This window comes from Pimephales promelas, chromosome 9 (genome assembly GCF_988280905.1).
Source record: "Pimephales promelas chromosome 9, fPimPro1.hap1.1, whole genome shotgun sequence".
Taxonomy (NCBI): Eukaryota; Metazoa; Chordata; class Actinopteri; order Cypriniformes; family Leuciscidae; genus Pimephales; species Pimephales promelas.
In genome coordinates, this window is record NC_142777.1 from 25588278 (window position 1) to 25611025 (window position 22748).

The following is a 22748-nucleotide window of genomic DNA, read 5'->3' on the forward strand; positions in this document are numbered from 1 at the left end:
GAACAGTTTTAACAGTCAGAATCAAACCTGTGAAAATAGCTGACCTTACATTTTCAGTTGGATGAATTTGTTTGATTTTTATGACTGCACTGCCAAGTATTTTATTTTATTTTTTGTTTTTTACACAAAATTGAGTTTCAAACAGAAACTTCAAACAGAAACTTTTTTTTTTATCGAATAACTGGACATGCATTGTTGAGGTCATGTGACAACAAGTTATATGAGCTACTGTTTGAAATAGTTATGGTTTTGTTAGGAGAGCTTGCTAAGGAGCAAAAGTGGCAGTTCTTAAAAGTTTATTTATGCTGTGGGTCTTGTGTTGACCCCTGTTGGCCAGTAAGTGAACTGCAGAATTATTACACTCAATTGAAGACTATAGCATCCTACATTGTTGGACTTTTTTAGCGTAACTTACTGGCAACACTGTTTTAAGATTTACAGTACCATTACAAATTTCAGTTTTACAATAACTGCAGGGTACTGTAATTGTGTAATACAGTGCATTACTGTGAAAATCAAGCTAATCAGTATACTACTGTAATTATTTTTAGTTGTACTAAATATAAATCATATTTCATTATTTTGATATAGAATACATTTTTTAATCCTACATAAGTACTACTGACATTCAAATTAATTAGATATTTTTTTTTACAAAATACTATTATTATTTTTTTGTTTTTACATTTCATATACATCACAAATAAACAGACTGTCGATGCTAAAGGGTGCCATGTGCGTCAGATGTAGACACAAGACGAGAGAGAAAGAGAGAGGGGGGGGGGGGGGGTGATTTCAAATAATTGTTTCTTTTTTTGTAATAAAAATTTATTTTATTTTAGCTCATTTGAGTATCTACAAAATATCAGTTCAGCTGCTTCAAGAGTTTCAGATTTTTCTCCATGTAACAATGTTTTTGAGAGCTGCAAGTTTTGCACTCCATCTTAGCCATGGTCTGGGGCTGGAACCTGAGTTCCTCGGGGTTGAAATAAGCTCTGGAAACTGCAGACTGCAGAGCACACCAGGCTTTTATTGTCTCATATTGTGGAAGCAGGGAGAAGTAATATATCGCTTCCTCCCAGGATTCTGCTGAAGTGTGCCTCTCTACTGTTTAATCTCACTGAACCTGGAAGCTAAGTGTGTGTGTGTGTGTGTGTGTGTGTGTGCGTGCGTGTGTGTGTGTGTGTGTGTGTGTGTGTGTGTGTGTGTGTGTGTGTGTGTGTGTGTGTGTGTTTCTGTGCATTTATGCCATTGCTGAATGTGGGTTTATTACGAGCCTATTACAGACCATGGAGGCATCTTAAGCTAGTAAAATATCTATTTCTTATAATTAACTATTGATGAAAATGAGGGTTTGGATGTGCATTTTAATCAGTTCAAGCTCAGATGGAGCAGTGTGGAGTCACATATTTGTAAATTTGATTTTTCTTATATATATATATATATATATATATATATATATATATATATATATATAATTATCATTAATAATGTCAGAATGCAAGTATTGATGCTATCTCCATTACATTTGTATGTTCCGTACCAGTCTGCAATAACCAGTAAAATGATCAAATGAGACACATTAGGTAAGTAATCGAGACTCTGCGTAAGATGCATTTGTAATAAAACAATAGAGATAAAAAGTGAATAAAATAGAACTGCTCCATCTATCAGCATCTGTTTAAGGTAAAAAATGTTTAAAAATGTGCCTTAACCTCTGTTGTATTCACCCAAAAGTGCACCTTTGGTTTTGAATATCTTAAAATGTCAAAGCCAAACTGTATTTTTTTTTTTTTTTTTTTTTTTTTAATGTACAAGCATGATAAGCTTCTTGAACTTTCACTCTTTTTCATATTTCCAGGCAATGTAGCAATTTCCAAAGTGGGGACACCAGCTCATGTCTCCTAATCTGAATATATGTGACAAGGGCAGCATTCAAAGTGCGGTTTGTCAGTATTGCTTTCACTTTGCTTTTTGTTTTACAAAAAAAGCTGTTTGCACGGGGAGAGAGAGTCTAAAATTGACAACAGGAACAATTGCTGACTGAAGAAAAGAGGGAAAGCAAATTGTATTTCAGGGAAGAAATTGACCTATTGACTGTTTCTTAGAAACAACAAGGCAAATAACTGATGGAAAGTTTTAGTAGTAAAACAAATAGCGGCAAACAAAGTTTCATAAATAGCTAAAATCATACACCATCTGTTTTTGGCAACAATGACAGAACTAGAAAAAACACACATTCAATCTGTGAACCAAGAAGAGGTATAATAATTATAATAATATTAAAGATGATCAAATACTAAAACAAAAGATTGAACAGACTGAGGCATAGAAACATCAGACTGTTAAGTTTTATTTAATAAATGTATATTTATTTATTAATTCATGATTTTTTTAACATTTATGGTATTGTTATTATTATTATTATTATTATTATTATTATTATTATTTTATTTTATTTAGAAAAAAAAAATGTTTCAGGTGACCAATGTTCTATGGTAACCAACACTGAGTCAGGAGGATACAGCGAGACCATATTTCCACATTGAGATGTGAAAATTATTTATACACGAAAAATTATTCATACACATTTGATGGATCATTGACATGCCCAGCGGGTGAAAAATGCTTGTGTGTGACATTCTTAAACTATGATCAGGCTGTGTAAAATCAATATCAAGAGATCCGTCACGAAATATAGTATGTGCTCGACAGCGTACTAAATGTAACATGTTGTAATTTATGTGTTTTGAAATATAGGTGTTTATGTTGGTGATACTGAGATCAAGGTTATATTTCACCATAGGTTGGCTGTCAGTGCTGTATGGTCAATGGCTACAGTAGACAGTTTAGTAGACAGAACGTTGATTCTCAGGAACATCAGACCTGAGAAAAACATTGTCTATTTGCATTTACTAAACCCTGCATGGCAGATGATAGATAAGTTGGTAGGCCCTATGGCAAATAAGGATAATGAAAAGGAGAAATCGTTTTTTAAAATCTAATTGCAAAATGCAAGTGTCAGCTTCTCAGAAATGTCATTTGTATTCATATTGGTATTCATTCAAATGGTAAATGGACTGCATTTATATAGGTCTTTCACAGACCCAATGGCCACCAAAGCGCTTTACATTTGCCTCACATTCACCCATTCACTCACTCATTCATACACTAAGTAAAACTCAAGTAAAACTTAACATTTTTTGAGAAAAATCGAGTTCTGAGGGGCACTGCAATATGACCGAAAAGGGCACCTTTTTTAGTCCCTCCCGATATAGTGACATATCCAAGATGTTTGAGAAATTGTAAGTGTCTTGGTGGAAGAGTGGGATAACATCTCACAGCAAGAACTGGTGAATCTGGTACAGTCCATGAGGATGAGATGTCCTCTAATCCAACTGACCACATTTTGACTGCTACTTTTGATACTGACCGACCCCCTGCCCCCATCGTCCATTTAACCTGAACTAACCTTTTTTTCTTCCAGGTTAGTTTCTTCCATGTTGGTTACACCACAATGACATTATATTACCGTTTGAATGAACAGCCAAATACTCTAAAAGAAGATTAACAAACATATTACTGTGGCCTAGACATATTTTTAAATGAATCTTTTTTTTTTAACTCAGAAATTAAAAAAAAAAAAATGTTCATCGCAAATGAAATTCAAGTCAATTTCTGTATAAAAACCATGTTTGTTGCATGAGTGTCACAACATTGACCCAAAAAAAAAAAAAAAAAACCCTTCCATGGCAATGAAAGATGTTGTCAGATAAAAAAATAACTGTATTTATAGTATATTTATTTGTCTGTCTGTTAAAAATAACAATATGTGGACAGTAGGGATTATGACGATTATGCTCAGTCCAGAGTTCAGAGCTGCAGCTTCAGTGAGAGAGCAGAAGGACAGAGGCGGATCTTAGTCCTTGCTAAAACAAATAAATACTTCTTTTAACATGGCTTCTCCTTTCAATCTGTCAAAACACACACACAATAAAACACATCCCTTGATGAAGGGAGTGGGATTAGGACTGAACAGAGTGATGTGGATTATAGTAGTGTTGTAGGAGAAAGTGCTGATGGTCATTATGACCCTTCAGGCCGCATACTGAGCACGATTAAAGGAGTAGTTCACTTAAAAAAAAAAAAAAAAAAAAAAAAAAAAAAAAAAACACCCCCATGATCATCCAAGCTGTCCATGTCTTTCTTTCTTCTGTCGAAAATAAATTAAGGTTTTTGATGAAAACATTCCAGGATTTTCTCCATATAAAGGACTTCAATGAGAACCAAACGGTTCAAGGTCCAGATGAGAGTTTCAGTGCAGCTTCAAAGGGCTTTAAACGACACCAGATGATGAATAAGGGTCTTATCTAGGACCCTTCGAGTCATGACTCGAAAAAAAGATTTGTTCTGGTGAATTTGATTTGATGAGCGAGTTTGAACAGGAGAGTCACGAACGCTCATCACAAAACTGAGCAAGGCAAGCATTTGTGCTTTTTAAACTTTAATACGAAAAAAAAAAAGACATGGACATCTTGGATGACATGGGGGTGAGTAAATTATCAGCAAAAGTGTTTTTTTTTTTTTTTAAGTAATTGCTACTCCTTTAAGCAACGCAAAATTTGAGAACTTTGCGCTGAAGCTCTTGAATCAAAACATATACACATATTATTGACTTATTATAAAGATATCTTGAATCAAAACATATTGTTATGTGTTTTTCATGGTATTTTTATAACAAAGAATGAGAAATGCCCTACATGAAAAAAGGTAGAGTCCACTTTCGATCACAGTTGGAAGTTATTAAACACACACAATGATAGTTTCTGTGTAGTTCAAACTATTTATCTGTTGAATGCTGTACAGCATACTAGGTTAAAGACAAATGGGAAAACCTTCGAGATGCATATAGGTTAAATGTGTCACAGTCCTCGTCTGCACCATTCTGTTTTCGTCATCTTCACTACACTTCCCAGCATCCTCTTGTCTCCACACCTGAACTCACTCCCTCAATCATCCACCTGTTCATCATGATTATCATCTGTGTCACCTGTCATTTGTCTCTGTATTTAGTTCTCTCTGTTTGTTCAGACCGTGTCGGTCAATGTTACCGTTACCATGTTTCTGTGTGTGTACCCGTTACCTGAAGCTGTTTGTTGTTTTATTTTTGAGCAAATCTTTGAAGTGTAGCCTTTTTTGCATTACTCTTTCTTTATCTACACCACACTCGTGGCAAAATGAGGAAAAATGTATTCTCAGTCAGCACCCCCTATCGTGCAGACGTGAATTAGCTGAAGTGTGAAAGCTTCGTTCATTGGCCAATTGCTTAGCTTTATCTCGTCACGCTCAGTGTGAAAGGGCCTTTAGGATCTGACAGGTGTTTCACACACAGCATATTTCACTAAACTGATAACTGATTCTAGCAACCGTTGTTTGAATCCGCTGCTAACGTTTGAGTTGTGCGTGCTATTTGTAATCATGACAAATGTTTCAAATAAACACACAAGGCATTTTAAAAGAGTGATTGCAGCAGCATCTCTGGCGAGGCGTGACGCGAAAGATTAACTGGTGATTTGACTTCACCTTTAATGTATGCTACAACTCAAGCAGAAATAGTTCTTATAGAAATAATTGCAATAGTTTGATGCTATGGTGTTTAGTTTTGTTATGGTTAAATTTGTATGTTTATGTAAATATTACTGGCAATATACAACACTATCTCACGACCAATTCGTACAAATTCGACGCATGATTAAAAAGTGGCTAATTCGTATAATTCGTACGACCTCACTCGTACTAATTCGTACGATTTGTCTAAACCCACGTAATGGTTAGGTTTAGGGGCGGGGTAAGGGGTAGGTCATTCGTACGAATTCATACGAATTGGCCAATTCGTAAAATATGTACAATAGTGTTTTTGGTATAGAGCTAGACTTATTTGATGCTTAGGCAGGGGGCTTTCTTTGGGATTTAGTTTTTTTTGGGGGGGGTTTCTTTTTTTCACTTAATTGTTTCATTCTTGTTTTTTTTTTACATTTATTTTTTAAATTATTATTAAAATAATGGAAATTTCAAATTTTCAATAAAATGTACATAACTTACTGTACAGCCAAAAAAATCTCTATAGTAGTAGTAGTAGTAGTAAATATTAATCCCACTTTGGGGAAATAAAATGAAGATAACAATTATTTAAAGTATTTTATTTTAAAGTACTTTATAAATGTGGTGTGAATCGATCATACTGAACGAATTTATACTGTTTAAAATGAGGTGATTTCTGCCACTTTTTACCTACAATAATTATTCAAATGAATATCATAAAATGATTTATTTATTTATTAGAAGTTACATTCAAAAGCTGTTATGAGGCAGAACTATCAGACCCTGGCTTTGACATACTGCTTGAGTTGTATTGGCCTGAGTTACTACATTTTAAAGACTTGCATTACTGAGCACATCACACTACATGCTATGTTAACAACACTTACAAATCTCAACAACCATTGTTCCCAGTTTAAATGAGAAGTTCAGAGCACACATAAATTGATTCTTCTTGTTATTAAAAAAAACGTCTTTATATGCGCACAAGCTGCTGTGCCTGTCGACTCAGCTCTATGCGATTCATGGTATGCGCTCAGAGTCCGGAACTGCTTTTAATGCTATCATTTTGCATATGCAATATTTTGCAAATACTCGGCATAACAGTCCACTAAACAAGTTCATTATCGGCGCAATTATGCTGAGCCATTGTTAAGCAGTGAGGCTGTTTCCAACAGCAAACATAAATAAAGAAATAAATATATGGATATATGCAAGATGGCATTTTTTAGCTCATAGACACATTTCAAACAATAAGTGAGTGTTCATCAGAAAATAGGCAGAGGTGGAGCTTTGGCCAATTGCTATAAAGATTAAATGCACGCTCATATGCATTTTCTCTCTCTCTCTCCAGAAGAAGTGCTCACTCCGCTGTGCTGACTGTGAGCATTTGCCCCTTAGTGTGCTCGCGGTGAAGCATTGGATTTTCATGAAGTGTAAAAGTCTCTAAAACCTGCGTTTTATATCCGAGGACAGCATGTCTGTCGCAAATGTGTGCAAATCGACTGAGCTAATTGCTGCATTTTAGCTGTGCCCTTCATTATTCATTGTGGTAAAATGGAGATTTGAGACTTTAAAAAAGTCAAAGTGCTTGTGCGTGTATACATTATTACTCAATGTCTTTTATGCAAGCTGCTTAAATACATTAAATTCATGAGGGTACACTGTGCCTTTGAGTACGCGTGTGTGTTGTGTGTTTGTGTGAGTTTGTTTCTAGGAGACTAACTTCAAACTCTTGCCCAGGAGGCATTGCTTGCAGCATTAGCTCCCAGAAGCTCTGTGTCTTTTTCCTACTACCGGTATCTCTGTTTCACAGTACTGATAACAGGTTCGTGTTTATGCATGGACATCTTTGGATCTGTCTCAAACATGTTTCCTGCCCCCAGTTTTCTAACATAGCATGTTTATTTACTGGCTACTATAAGGCATAACAGTAGCATACAGTATCTGCCCAGATGCGCTACTTTGCTTTAAAATAAATGCCACTAGGTATAATATTTTGTAATCTAATGCAATGACATTCACACTTAATCTGCATTGTTATTTTGCTAAATATCATGATCGAACATGTTTTAAGAGTCCCAAAATACGCATACGAGCCCATTGAAAGGACGTAATTTCAGGTTGCAATGGATGTGTCTCTGTGAGTGTGTAATGATGATGATGATGATTTATTTGTCCTTGAGAGGAAATTTGTTTCCACCATAGATACGTAGCCTACATAATACAAACAGGCATGTATAACATATTAGGAACATGAACATATAAACATCTACAAAAACAACACTGAAAAACAAAAAAACAAGAGAGCATACCTGATGTCTCAATGACCGATGTTGCAACATGACATCATGACTTTTGCGTAAATATACACGCCACTTTCAAGTCAAGTGGCATGTTATCTATACTCATTTTGAGCTATCCGTGTGTATGTACACGCCGTTAAATATCCGAGAGAAACAAAGGAAAATGTAGATCTACATCTGGGGAGTGATATTTTTTTTCCTAGGATGGTAGGGGAATACTCATAAATGTTATCATCCCCACTGACAGGTAGGTTTAGGGACGGGGTTGGGGTAGGTTATAGATTTATATATACAGTAATGTAACGTTAAGTCAACGGTGTTCATGAACACGCTGAAAAGTGATTATGCGTGTTGATAGCACGCCAAAAATTAAAATACTAGGGCTGTCAGTTAAACGTGTTATTAACGGCGTTAACGCAAACCCATTTTAACGGCGTCAATTTTTGTTATCGCGCGATTAACGTTCTTTTTAGCCTAGTAAACTTTGTAGTTTTCTTTCACATGCTTTTGCAACAGGCATGTGCGCGCTGCGCTATGAAACCCATTCCGTGCAATGGCTTGTGTCGTGCGAGGACGTTTTGTTGCTTCTTCGACGAAAGCGCAAGCAGAGCTAGCTAGACCGTAAACAAAACAACAGGCACGCTGCACACACTCGTTTGGGCTTGCGAGCTGGCCAAATAGTTAGTTAACGTTACTTTTTGAGTGGATGACGTTGTCAAATGTTTCCATTGACAAAACCAAAGTGATCTGTGTGTTTTGTCATTGTGAACTGAGCTATCATCATCGCAACACGTCCAGTCTGAAATACCGCTTTATGATGGCCAAGCACACACACACACGCACACAGCTGATGCGAATTCTCTGCCCCCTCGTCAATATCAGGACCTCGTCAGTATTTCTTTCACCCTTTTATTGATGGACAGTGTTACATTGTGTGAGAGATTGCTCCAAATGAGAATTCTAATGTGAATTTGAACACAGTATATGCCAATGTTGTTTTCAATAAAAAATAAATAAATAAAAAAAATAAAATAAATAAAAAACATTTGCACAAAGGAAGCTGATCCACTTTTCCATGTTGATAAGAGCATTAAAATGAGAAAAAAAAAATAATGGGACAATAAGAAATCAAGAGACATTTAGAATGGATAAAAATGTGCGATTAATTGCGATTAATCGCAAGTTAACTATGAAATTAATGCGATTAATCACGATTAAATATTTTAATCGTTTGACAGCACTGGAAAATACGAATTGGCGTGTCATACATATGGCATTTCATTAGATCAGTGTAGATGTCCTATGCATTTAGAGCTCATATAGATACAGGAACAAAACTCTTACTAAACTTGGCTTTTCTACACATCGGTAACCTATTTCTGCAGCCAGAAGGCAGAAGGATAAAATATTTGTTAAGTGGGTGTTCTGAGTTCTTGAGGGTAGGGATACCAATACTTTTACTTGCTAAATGAGTTGTATTTAAGAATTTGTTCTTGTTGGTAACTGTAAGCATATGAAAAAAAAAAGGCCCCAAGTAAGGACCGGCTCAATAATACTGCGATACAGAAGCAGAATTAGACTTGGCTGAACAGACAAGTGCCTTTTTTTACGAATAGCTGTCAGTTTTGTTGACAGCGTTTGTAAACCCCTTGAATATGCTGGTTAAAATTTAGATTTTGATCCAAATATTGTGGCTGGCTTCATTACTGATGTCACTGCCCCTGTTCTCAGAGCTATAGCTCTTGGGCTGAAAGCATGAATGATTCATATTTCCTTGCATAACCAGGGACTTGGTGCCAGGCACACATGGGGTAAACTTTCCCTTCAGATCTAAACGAGAGCTATGGGGGTCTTTTATACATTATACCATCTAACGTAGCACAGTCCTGTAATATATTGGTTATCATAAGAATTGTGAAAATTAGATTCCAATGGATTCCAAATCCAGAGATGAGGCAGGATTCAAATGCAGTACACACTTTATTTAACAGACCACAAACTATACAAATAAGACTGGTTACAGGACTCAGGACCAGGATACGAGAACAGGAACAACCAACATCAACGTTAACATGCTACAGCGAATGGTAAGACTATAGCTGTGTCCCAATGTGAAGGCTGAATCCTCCGAAGGCCTTATTTGAAGGCCAATTGCTTCACAGCAGTGTGACGAAGGACGTCCCGATTCAAAGACTGCACCCTCCAAAGGTCGCATTTGAAGGCCGATTGCATCACGATGAAGCCAGTCCCAATTCACTTCTGCATCCTCCAAAGGCCGTATTTGAAGGACGGTTGCGTCATTGCGGTGCGACGAAGGCTTCCCTGATTCAAAAGCGATGCCAAATGCACCCCTCATTTCTCTGTGAAAGAGAGGATACTTAAATGTATCCTAAGCGGCCTGTCCTACCCCATAAGTCATTGCGTTTGTGACAACAGCATTTTTATTTATTTTTTTAAAGGGTGGCTGAGAGTTCAGTGGTGGACAGCAAGTTCACATTTAAATGTAAGTATTCTGTTTTCATTTACTCGAATGGCTAGATAAACCAGAGTTAAGAGCCACAAGTTTTTTTTCTTTCTAATTTATCTTAACTCATTCACCTTAACATGCCACTCAAACAATTTATCTTTTACAGCATTAACAGCAAGCCTAAGAAGGTTAACTGAACTATGCATTTTAAACAATTACATTTTATTCTTGCTCCGTCCATGCTATAAAGGCACATTCTTAAATGGCTGAGGTTGTTTAGCTTATTTCAACTTGCTATGACTTGCAATCAGATCTGTATTTTAATATTTCCAAGTAATGGAGATATATATTCATGAAGATACAACTCCTTGTAATTTAAACCTTTATAGCACGCACAAATTTCTGCCCGTTTTCATGTGTTTGTCAGCCGATACTGAAGAGTATGAGTGTACAATGCTCTTCACCGTCACTTTCAGTTGATACAGAAAAAAAAAAGAAAAAAACGGGGTATTCTAAAGCCCTTCATCAAACCTTTCAACACAGAAACCACCTCAGTGTTTTAATCTGCACAAAGTGTAAAAAGATATATATATTACATATTTTGATACATAATATGTAGATACATATTTTGTTTTAGAATTTAGACTAAAATAGTCAAGTCAAGTTTATTTATATGGTGCTTTTTACAATAAAAAAGAAGAAATGTACAGACAGTCTTCTCTACACTGTATTTGAAAAATATGACTTAAAAAGTAGCATTCAGCTATATGTTGTAATTTTATTTTTGTACCTTTTTTCAGCCATGCTTAGTTTCTAGCTTGTGATTTCATGTCAGAATCACTTGAACAGTTATTTGCTTGAGCTTGTGAATTAATATTAATAATAATAATAATAAAAAAAACATGGAACATTAAAGTATTTTGTCACAAGCAAATGCAATTTTGAAAGCCCTCGTGGTCAATATAACATTCATTCAAAATAATTTATGATCATTCGTTAAGCAGTAACATGCTTAATAATAAATGTGCTGTTTTATCCAGCACTGAAGGCATCGCTCCATACAAATATTGTTTGTCATTAACACTAACTAAATCTGACAAGGCTTGGGTGCATGGATTGCAAAAGAGGGAGTCTGTAAGAAGCTTGTGCATTCAAATGGAAGTCAGTTGTTGTTTTTTTTTTGCAACATTGGGACGGCATCTGATATACTGTTGTGATATCAGCAATATCAGAGATACTGTTGTGATATTGTTGTGATATGGGGTCGTGGGGGGGGGGGGGGTCTACTCTTAGTAGACTTAGGGGCTGATCATTTGAAACGGGAGGTTATTGCGTCTGAGCTTACAGGATCGGGGCTGACAACTCAAAAATGCCAGGAAGGGTGACCTTTTCAACCTCCACTTATCCTCAGCACACATGAATCACCTGCAGAAGAACGGCTCTTGTATCACACGCTGTGCTACTGTATGTATTTAAAAAGAGTCTGTATTTAAATAGTTTATGCATAGGGTAATTATTATTTAATATATTAAGTAATATATTATTTTTTTTTTTGTTCTTATTTTTTGTGGTAAAAAATAATTTTGAATATGTAAAATGTTGGGAGAAAAAAAAACGTCACTATTGTAATCTAATCAGATGTTTTTGCAGCTTTTATTTATTCTTTTTTTTTTTTTGTTTGTTTTTTTTTGTTTGTTTTTTTGTTTAAGTCTGAGTCTCATACACTACCTTCCCAACACTCACTGGTGCAAGGTTACTTACTATGTTCGCATTGTTTGTTGTCCATTTTCCATTAGTCCTGTTCTGTTTTCCCGCAACTCATCGGTTTCCATGTCGACCATCATCAGTTTATCTTCATCACCTGTGTCTTTTTAATCACCTTCTTCTGTATCACCTGGTTTGGTTCATTAGTGTCTTGTATTTAGTTTGCTTCTGTTCAGTATGTCCTGGTCGATCAATGTATATGTTACGATGTGTTTTGCTGATGTTGTCTTTACCTGTTTCAGTTCTTTGTTTGTAAAAGAAAATCTTTAATTTGGAGCTTTTTGCCTCAGCCTTAGCTTTACCCACACCATATCCGTGACAGTCATGTGATCATAGAATAATTTTGTTTAACTTTTTTTTTTTTTTTGTTATGTGTTGTTCCATTATTTCTCTCTCTCGCACACCACATGTTGAGGTCTCTTTTGTATTGAGGGTATATAACAAGTTTTTTTTTTTTTTTTTTTTTTTTTTGGTTAGTAAGATTTTAGTAAGTTTACTTTTGTTCAGGATGCATTAAATTTAATCAAAATATGGTAAACATATTTAAACTTTAAAATGCCTTTAAACTTTAAAAATTTAAAATGTTTAAAATGTAATATTTCACAATATTACTGATTTTACTGTATTTTTATCAAATTAATTTATTTGGTGACCATAAAAAAAATCTAACTGACCCTAAGCCTTTGAATGGTAGTGTAATGTGTTTATTAATGAAGAAATAAGATTAATCACATAATACTGAACATATATAAAAAAACATGTACATAAAGAGAGAGGTTTTCATATAACTTGTGCCATTTTAAGTTTTGTAAAATATTTACTTTTCCCATTTCCCCTGAACACTTATTTTCTTATGGTGTTCTCATGCAAGCATGTTTAAAAAAAAAAAAAAAAAAAAAAAAAAAAATCCAGCAGAGATAACTTCCCTGTTGTTATTTTTATTTTTTTTATTTATTTTTTTCCTGACAAGTTTTAAACGTGTATGTGTCCCAGCAGCTCTTTCAAAAGCCAAGGACTGGCTTGCCACACTTCTGCTCAGCTTGTTCTACTTCAAGCTGGCATAGTCGATTCCTGGTCACCCAGCGGCGATGTAATGAATGCTCAGTGGACACGACTGTCACCAGTCCCATCATACCACAGAAGAGTACCAGTTTTGTAATGAGGTTTACAGACAGCTCTGGCCACCAGAGAGAGGAAACACTCAAACACGCACTTACAAGGTTAATTAAAAATGTTGTACCATACCGACACCAGCTAAGATAAAAGGTGAAAGTTAAGAAAAGGAGAGCGAAATTATAATGAAAATAGCCCCCCTTCCCTTCACTTTATTCCCTTAATCACTGATTACTCTCAACTCTTTAATTGAAGATAATTATAGGTTTTTAATTTTCGAATGTAGGTTAGTGGAGAAAGTGAAATAAATCATTACAAATGTCAAGGGAGAGTTTCAGAGTGACGCAAATGAAGATCTTGCTGTGTGGCAAATATATTAGTTATGACTGCATGGTGCAAAGCAAAAGGCGAGCTAAGTGTTGGACTTCAAGATTAGCAGTGTTGGGAAAGTTACTTTTAGAAGTAATCTTTTGCAATATGGCGTTACTCCCTAAAAAGTGACTAATTGCGGTTATTAGTTACTTTTTTTATGAAAAGTAATCCATTACATGTTTGCATTACTTTTTCTCACCTGTCTTGATTGTTTGCTTTTTTTTATAATAATAAAAAAATAAAAATAAAAATGGCAAGTCCCTTTCATGCCAAAAATGAAATGAAGCCTCACACTTGAAGGAAACTCAAATCCACACATTCACCGTGCTGTTGTGTATTTAAAAGTAACATTACTTCACAAATTATTTGAAACAAGTAATCTGATTAGATAACATGCGTTACTTGTGCGTTACCTCCAACACTGATGATTAGTGCTGTCAGAGCTCAAAGGTTGTGCTAGTTGATTCATCCCATACTCAATCAAATACAATGTTAGATATACTATACCCTCAATTTCCCATAGGACAATGAAGTACTGTAGCTAAAAGCAGTTGGCAAGTTTTGTCAAAGTTCTATTTTGGTGTAAAAATAAGTGATTTTAACAGCTACAGAGCAAAACTGTTAATTGGTTAAAAGAAAGTTTCCATACTATATACTGTAACTGTGATAGAATTTTACTGTAAAATAACGTAAAATTTACAGTTTTTGAAAGTGAAAAAGAAAAAAATCACTTATATTTACAGTGAAAAAACGTAAATTGACATTCCCACAATTCCCTGTGTGACACTTCACATTTTATGTATTTTTGTTGAAATAATATGGTTCCTCATAGTTTTCTTGTTTTACACCCTAACACCCTAAAGTACATAACTCTAATCAGTTATGTACTTTAGGGTGTTATATTACATTTAATGTTGTTAAATTAATGTTTATTGCATTTTTTATTTAGTATGTGTTACCATGATGGTGTTTAATGTTTGTGTGAATTTATCAAATAATGAAATACAGTTTATTACTGTAAATTTTAAGTTATGACTGTAAAACCATTTACGTTCCTATCATATTTTTAACGGTAAAGTTCTGACAACAACAGCTGCTGTTTATTAACTTAAAAACATAAACTTTTAACAACATAAAATCATTACATTTTTAAATAAAATAGCCCAGTGTTATTCCTCACACTACCTATAAAATTAACTAATGATTTTCCTTCCAAACTGCATGAAAAGTTTTTTTTTTTTTTTTTTTTTAATTAAAACTTTTATCTGTCAGGAGCTATTAAACATTAATAAAGCACGAGACAGGAATAGCAAACTTCATCCATAAATCTTCATTCGCATCACTTCTGTGCTCCACACAAATCATGTCAGAAAACAAATGTTCAAACGTCCACAACACAACTCACTCATGAACACAACTTTTCTTTTTTTCTTGACTAACCCATTTTACTGTTGTGCATAGTTTGTAGGGTTAATAGGTTGCTGTTGATCAGATAAATGACCTTTGATAAAAAGTATGCTGGCTTTTGGGTATGTATGTTGGTATTATTGGGTACAGTTCTGAAATGGAGGTTTTATTACTTATATAAAAGCAGACATGATGCGGAAACCATGAGATGTGTCACAAATCAGCACTTTGTGTTTTTTTTTTTTTTTTTTTTTTTTTTTAAGTGTATGGATAATACTGATGAATGTATGTTAATGTATTCATGTGGCATGCTTTTATTGCACACATATGATATCTTATTTTAATTGTATTATTGTGTACCTTGCGAATCACAATGTCAATTTTTATTTTTTATCACTGCAAATTATTAGTTTGACAGATGAAATGCTGCATGAGCACACAAATCACACAGGTGACCCAGTTTAACCTGTTCACTGCCCTATATAGAGCATGAACACATGCGACAGAGCGTATATATTACATCCTCTTCACTGGCTGGGATGTGGATGTACATGTGCAAACAACCAAGTGTGCATATACACAATGATTCCAAACTGAGAGTGTTGTCATGCATACATATTTCAAATAAAGTCTGTTTCTAAAAAATGTTTCCTGTGTTAATAATAAAAAAAAAAATAATAATAATATTTATAACAGCAGTAACAGAATGAATGTCTCTTTTTTTATAGCAGCTTTTGTTATATACACATTTTAATGAAGCTTTGTTTTTGCAATAGTGCATTAGAAGTTCTCACACATTTAACTTGATTTATTATAGAATTCTGGCATTATTGTTCAACCGCATATATGTACCAGAAGATCACACAACTAAAAATGAATCATTTATCATTTCTAAATATGCTTTACAAGTTGTGCAAAGACAGACTGGGCAATTTGCTCTACCATGCTTATTCAATATGGTGTTTTGTAGACAGCTTTGTAGACTGGCATTCTAAAGCACTTTTTCCACAGTAGTCATGTTGTTGTATTTATGAAGCTGGTGTCCATGAAATGGGTTAACAAACTGAAACTGATGCATCATGTAGATTACAAATGCTTTATGTATCTTAAATAATATTACATATTTTTATTATACAGTATTATTATTATTATTATACAGTTGTGGAAATTGCAGTGAATTGCAAAAGAAAACTTTTGTCTGTCATTTATTTATTTTTTTGTGACAAAATGGTGCTGACAGTTGTCTCACATCATCACGAATACAGAACATTTAAAGGGGCCGTGATCCCTGAACAGTCTTGAGGAAACACCCAAAGAACAAAGTGTTGAGTTCATGACCAACAGTGTACAGTATATAACTACGCTTAACTAGTGAATTATGTATGCCACATTCACTACACAGTGTATATATATTGCACTTTAACACAATTACATATTGACTTCATAAGCATTCTGTTCTGTGTGATACTTAAAGACAGAAATGACAGAACTCTTTATGAGAGCTCACAAGCATAAATGAGTAAAACAGATGTTAATATTACACCACAGCACTGATTCTTATTTCATACTCATTGAGCCTAATAATGGAATTAATTCCACCATACAAACACTGCAAATGAATAACTGTAATAAAAGTCCTATCTAGATATTTGCCATTAAACTGGATAAATGGTTAGCTGATGAATGCTTATTTTGGCAGCTCTATTATACTCTCGCAAAGGTTCTGGCAAATCCATCTGAGACCCATCTTTAGAACAATTCTTTTTTTGCAGTATAGAAATAGAACACAACATTTGTAAAGATGTATGCATCTCTAAAACTGTATACAAGTAAACTAGTGTATGCTTCAGAAGTATTATGCTGCCCAAACTGTACATTTGAGCATCAATTTAAACAAATAAAAAAAAGTTTACACATACACTATATAGCTTACAGGCCTACAAATGCTAATGAGCTCAAGTTTTGTTTGTTTGTTTCTAATTTACTCAATTTATGAAGTCAGAGGAGGGGGCTTGACAGATGCTTACTCATTCTTACTGTCAAATGATGCACAGAGTTCTTCCTTAATGATAAAACCGATTATGTATGCATGCATGCATGTATGTATGCATTTATTTATTATTTGTTTGTTTGTTTGTTTGTCAAAATTGGTCATCCAGCCCAAAAGGACACTTTGAAATTTAAATGATTCACTCAGATTTAATTAAGCAAATGATGCACACTTTATCTAGAATCCCTATTAGACCTGTATGAGATCTACTGAAATGTCTGTTTATACATGATGTTACACTGTTTTGTGTTGTGATTTACCATTTGTTGCTACTGAGCAATGCATGATGGGAAAACATGGAAAAAAGAGGCCGATTCTTATTTTACCATGCTGCAACACCATTAAAGTCACATTCTGAGAACTATGCCGAAGGCTCTCTCTCTCTCTCTCTCTCTCTCTCTCTCTCTCTCTCTCTCTCTCTCTCTCTCTCTCTCTCTCTCTCTCTCTCTCTCTCTCTCTCTCTCTCTCTCTCTCTCTCTCTCTCTCTCTCTCTCTCTCTCTCTCTCTCTCTCTCTCTCTCTCTCTCTCTCTCTTCCCACATCCCTGCCTCTCTTACCCTGAAAGCACAGCTATAATTCCGCTGAATAGGCATATCATGAATTTAACTGGGGGAAGAAAGCTGGGTAGCGAGCCAGGCTTTTCCATGCAATGCTTTATCAAAGTCAGCCAAGTGTATTAAACAGATCCACTAAAGGCTGCGGTATAAAAGAGCTGTTTGCCACTGCAATCAGGGCCTCACGTTGAAAAACAAAGACAGTTGCTCTCTAAAAAGGTTCAGGTGTTACTGAGCCCACCCAGGTAATGTCTGTTGGAGGTGGGCCTTAAATCAGGCATGACACTGATGAATAACTGTCAGTCTGAAACATGTTCATTTTCCATGAAGATGTTGAGCTACAGCTCTTGTTATATGCATCATTAGTATAACATGTGTAGTTCTCTCGACTTTTAGCATGTCTAAATCCTTGTCAATCGAGAGATTTAACACTTTCTACTTCATTAAGTTGTTCATTCTTTGTCTGTTGGACATATACGTTTTAAAGATAACTTGACACTTACAACAACATTTTCCATCATGTGACACTTCTGAGTACTTTTGTCTTTTATCTCCATGTTTTCCAGGATACTCCTAAAATTGCTTTTGCTGTATTTTCCACTGAAGCCAATGTTTTGCTATAAGAAAAAAAAAAAAAATATATATATATATATATATATATATATATATATATATATATATATATATGTTTTTTATCCACTGTAAAATACTGGTAAAATCTGCATGTAAGGGAAATAATATTGTTGTTTAGAATAAAGCTAAATATTTTTGTTACAATGTTCAATATACAATTTATAACATTACAACTTAGTTGGTAGGATGGTTCATAGACCCGCGAGACTAATTCGCTGCTGACACCATTCACACCATTCTTTGTAAACCCTAGAAATGGTCGTGTGTGAAAATCCCAGTAACTGAGCAGATTGTGGAATACTCAGACTGGCCCGTCTGGCACTCTATTAACTATTTTATCGGTCATGATTTCAAAAAGTCATTTTACATTTGGGATGTTGAAATATGTATATTTTTTAAAGACCCAGCTGATTGTATTGGGATATTACAACCGTTAAAGTGTATTTCCGTCTTTCACGCAATTATTAAAAAGTTGAACTGATTTTAACTTGAGCTTCTTTTTTTTAAGAGTGCTGCGTCATGAGCAAGAGAGCAACGGTATCCATCTAGCGTAGAAAACAGAAACTTTACATAGAAACATAGATCTTTACATAGAAAAACAATGGAAAGGTATCTCAACGGAATGGAAAAACGAATTCTGTGTGAACTGTGCCTATAAATACATTAAATAAACCATTCAGGGTCAGTTTTGATGTCATGTTGTCTTTATTTTTTTATATAGCTGCATAGAAAACATAGAAACTTTACATAGAAACAGAAACATAGATCTTTACATAGAAAAACAATGGAAAGGTATCTCAACGGAATGGAAAAACGGATTCTGTGTGAACTGTGCCTATAAATACATTAAATAAACCATTCAGGGTCAGTTTTGATGTCATGTTGTCTTTAATTTTTTTATATAGCTGCTCTTCTATTTTAGTATAGCACAACAGAAACAACGGATATATGAAGTCTTTGTGCAGTTAGATCATCATTTATTTTGTCCGATTACCCATAGCACTCAAATGCGGTGGCATTACGGCACAATGCTGAGTGACTGTTGAAGCATTAGCGAACTGTCACAGCTGAAAGTACAACCTAAATCCCTCTGCAGATGAGACGTGTTTGGGCCACTACTGCAATTAACTTGTCTATGCTTTTTTTATTCTCTCAACCTCTCTCACCGTCCCTCTATCTTTCAGTCTTTCTCACACTTTCATACCCACACCACCTCCACCACCATTACTGGAGTTTTCCAGTGACATGGTTGTTTGACACCATTTAATTGGAAACTCTATTAAAACGTGTTCTGTCCTGTACTTCAAGCTCTCTTGTCTAATTGCTAGTAGAGGAACTCTTAATTGAAGCTGTATAGTATGCAATGTGGGAGAGAGATTGGGAAAAATAAAAACTAAGCGAGACAGACTCAATAGGGTGCAGCTCGTAGAAAACTATAGTATCTAGAAAATTATAGTATCTAAACTATAATTTGTTATACATTGATTGAACTGTGGATGTATCAATGTCAGAGCACTAAAACCTACTCCTCTGAGACGATGTATGCGGGGACATCTAAATGCAACCCTGGATGTGAATCTTACCACTTAATTACTAAGGTGCCATCAATAATAATTCCAATAGACCTCTTACAACCCATCAGTGCTGGACAGGGGTCAGTTGCACGCATTGATTTTCATAAACTGCATGCGGATTTGGATCAACAGGAGAGGGACATTGTGCATTAGTATTCAGGGTGTTTGAGTGTGAAGTGACTGCGGGCAATGGAGAGGGTGCTCTTAAGAGAATGTGTGGGGAAAACTAACATCCTTCAATGCAGGGACACCTGTGGTGCAGCCATGCATAACTTGTTTCTACAGCTCATCATAACGCTCAGCGTACATAATCACAATGGCAACCAGGTTTTAAGACACCAAAGGGATTTGAAGGTCAGGAGAGAAAACGTGTACTTGCTTGAGTCTGCTGTCTTACCGACTCCCTTGCTTTGTTCCAAAACCTTGTGAGCTGCCCGCAGAAGCAGCATTTTGAGACATCATAAATGCGGTTCCAAACCGTAGTGGGGAATCCATTGCGCTTTGGAGGAGGTTTCGATTCGTATTTACTGTAGGTTTTCGGGATATATATATATATATATATATATATATATATATATATACACACATTTGCCACAAAATACTTGTTGCCACAAAATAAATATTAAAAAGTAGATTCTGCTTGCTCTTATCGGACTTTTACTTTCAGTCTCTGTAGTGAATATTTGTCTGGGATTTGAGATTCCTTCACTGGCATAACTCTTGCGTAAAGTTTGCACATTGCTGGCCTGGTCATCCTCGTGGTTTAAAATGGAAATATTTCCAATATCGTGATGTGACATTTTTTCTTTTCCAAAAATTGCTTGCAAAATGATGGACACCAATGCACATTTTGTGTGTGTCATATTCTGTCATAATAAGTAAATTAATAATGAGTAAATAAACAAGTGGGGCTAAATTACACACAAGTGGTTTTGTCATTACTCCAGGTCAGGGGGTTTGAGTTATTACTAACAAATGTGTAACCTGATGAAAAAATCCAAAGAAAATTTGTGAACTTTTAAAAAGATACATATTGCACAATAGCAATACCTTTGGTTACTACTGAAAAAGAAAAAAAAAAAACAAGAGCAGAGTTCTCAGCATGGAAGTTGCGGAAGTTGAGTTGCAGATCAACATGCTACTTGTTTTCTCTCCAGCAGAGTAGGGAGAATTGTTTGAGTAAAATAAATTGAATTAACTAAAACATGAAGTATGTAATGTGTATACACTCCTGAAAAAGAAAAAAAGGGGGGCAGAGCCCAAAATTGGGCAAATATGCCAAAATAAATTGTGAAGTGATGAATCACACTGAAATGAGTTGCATGGTGATGTCCCATAAAATCTGGTGAGAAATAAATAAATCCATCTCTACCACAGTGAAGCGTAGAGGAAGAGGTGTCATTGTATGGGGTAGCCTTTTTACCGCTGGTATTGGTGAAGCTACTTCACTGTGAAAAGTCATTTAATGCTTTTGAGTACAGGAGATTATTGTAGAATGGCTTGCTTGGATGGATGGATGGAGTTATTTTCATCATACGAGAAAGAAAATGTATTATTGGTAGCTTTTTACTTTTTAATCCTAAAAGATGAATCTGCTCAGGATGTCTCACAAATATCCAGTGTACAAATTCACAAGACTGCATAAAGAACTTTTATATGAATCATAAATCATTTATTGTCACTGTCATTGTCATTCAGTATATTTACTGAGCCAACTTTTCGTTCATCTGTCAAATTATTATTATTTTTATTAAATTCTTCTTTTGAATAGTTAAATTACTTTTTATTGTATTTATGTTCATCTGAATAGTCCATCATTCCTGTCAGGTCACGTGTATTCAATTGAATTATGCGTTGAGTCTCCTGCGCGCTTAGACAGGAGCTCATATAAACAATGCTCATGCAATAGTGTCCATGACCTTAGAAGGCTGCTTCATGTAGGCAACTTTGTAGCTTTCTAGGTTGCCGAAAATGGCTAATTTCTCCACAATTTACATGTACGTTTAGAGAACAAACACTAAGAAAACAAGCATTAGCATAATTTGTGATAGGCAGAACGTTTGTGATTCCAGACTTCCTGTATTTGCCTCTCGTCGTTCTCTTCTGACTGAGAGTGTGTCAGGCACATCTCCCCATTGCACTGACACACCAGCGTGGCAGCTAATTAAAAGTGAATCTGTGGAGAGCAGACAGTTAAAGAAGGAAAGAGGCACAATTAACTTGGGGTGACAGAGGTATCAAACTCCTGTACGCCTCACATTTAAATATATACCGATGTCCAAATGGCCACACAAAAAGGTATAGAATAATAAAATGCTGTGCACCGTTCGATGCCGTAACACTTATGGGTCATGGTCGATCTCCTACCCCGCCTCTACTCTCTTTCAGTTTTTTTTTTTTTTTTTTTCAGTCCTTTTCTTAAATCGTTCCCTTTTCACTGGGGCACAGCTGCTGCACGTCCCTCGGTCTCCAGGGAGCAAAATGAAGAAGAAAGAGCTGAAAGAAGTAGAGTGACAATAGAAGGAGAGGGAGATATTGGAAAAAAAAAAAAAAGTATGTTTCGACTCAGTCCTTTCTCGGCTATCCTTGGCTGGTCAAGAAGACCGTCTGCAGCCGGTTCACCAGTCGCACACAGATGGTCCTTCCACACTGGTGAAGAAACCTTCACCTGCCCTGACCTTGCTAGCGCAAGCAGCACAAACAGACAGAGCGTGAGACGGCAAAAGAGACCTTAAACAATGTGCCTTCCTTCAAGTCTAAGTAATGAGCCGTTCAGTTGAATTAAAGAAGCCGAAACTGACTCGCTTGACTGCAAATCGTATTTTCCGTTTGTTTAGATTTTCTAGTGATCACGTTCTTAGATGGTCCTACTTACATGTGTGTCGTGACACAGCCTGGTACTGCTGTGTGC